This window comes from Tupaia chinensis, unplaced genomic scaffold (genome assembly GCF_000334495.1).
Source record: "Tupaia chinensis unplaced genomic scaffold, TupChi_1.0 Scaffold145814_1, whole genome shotgun sequence".
NCBI lineage: Eukaryota > Metazoa > Chordata > Mammalia > Scandentia > Tupaiidae > Tupaia > Tupaia belangeri.
The window spans coordinates 1063790-1064980 of record NW_006205672.1 but is presented as its reverse complement, the minus strand read 5'-3'; the positions used below and the strand labels follow the sequence as shown (position 1 = coordinate 1064980).

Sequence of the window (1191 nt, the reverse complement as noted above, 5' to 3'; positions counted from 1 at the left end):
TGAGGGGGGCTCGGGGCGGCGGAACTCCTGGGCTGGGCGTGGGAGCCCGGCAGCGGGAACGGGGTCCCAGATTCAGGGCACGTGCACATGGGTGAAGAAGCTGGGGAGACAGCCGAGATCTTCCCCGGCTCTCCTCCCGACTCCTGTCGCCCCTCCCTACCTCCCAACAGTCGCCTTCCAACACGTGCAACAATATAGGTAAGGGAGAAAGAGAAACTACCTCGTAGCCACCTTCACTCCAGCCCAGCCCCACCGTGCTGGCCCAGCGGGCTCGTGCGTTGCTTTATTTTCCTTTTTCTGTATGGTTGTACCAGCCACGATCTGCCTGGATACACGGACAGCCTGCTCTGTCATTGGTTGCTGCTGCCACCCGGAGACAGAAGGCGCCGGGCTCGCACCGGCGGCCGCTGAAGTCTGCCTGGCAACAGAATCTGATTGGCCTGTAGGGGAGGGAAAATCCAAAGTTGGTCTTATTTGAGTCAAGAGGGGGAAGTCCGGGTTAGGTTTCGGTTAAAGCTGGGGTCGGTTGGGACTGCCGGTCCCAAGAGGTTCTTTTCTTAAAGGGACCGCAGAACCGAAGACCGGGAGCGTAGCTCCCTTTGCAGCTTTCTTTTCTTTTGCCTGTAACCGTCAGAGCTGCCGGGAGGGGGAGAAAAAAATCTAAGGATGATAAAATAACTAGAAAATCATGGGCAGCAGTGATGGAAGTTCGCTGTAAGCTCACATAAACCCCCATTTGTTGTAAATACAAGTTGAGCCATTCTCCCCAACACGAAGACAGCCCGCAAACACAGGCCATGTTCCTCCTTGATGGGATCCCTAAGACCTCAGCAGCTGTACCACACTAAGCTAAAATGCTTTCTCCCCTTGCTGTCCCTCGGTTTCTCGTGTGTTTCTTATTTCCTTCGAAGGAGTTGTCCATACCTTTGCATCCCCAGAGTTCTGCACTCTGAACTCGGGGGAATTTTGACTGGCTCCCACGGAAGGGGTGGGGGGTACCATCGGGCGCCCACATGAACTTGTCACCCTCGGAGAATGTGGTACCGAAGGTTATCTTCTTGGCTGAGACTTTATTAGGTCATGAATCAAATGAAAGCAATGGACCCTCTGTCTTGAGAAATGCACATGCAGACCAAGGTTGACATCTCATTTCAGCGAGGTGGTGGACCGCAGATCGACACGCTCTTAAAT

The 1191-nt window shown here is 54.2% G+C and overlaps 1 protein-coding gene across 2 annotated transcripts in view; it reads right to left on the bottom strand.

Annotated features, from left to right (window-relative positions):
• RFX5 (regulatory factor X5) overlaps positions 1–310 on the bottom strand; it is an 8188-nt gene extending 7878 nt beyond the window's left edge. Inside the window, exon 1 of one of the 2 annotated variants that reach the window (XM_027768291.1) lies at positions 221–310. The gene's annotated coding sequence lies outside the window, so the exon portion shown is untranslated. The other variant, XM_027768292.1, reaches the window with a different exon arrangement.
• Positions 311–1191: the final 881 nt, after the last annotated feature.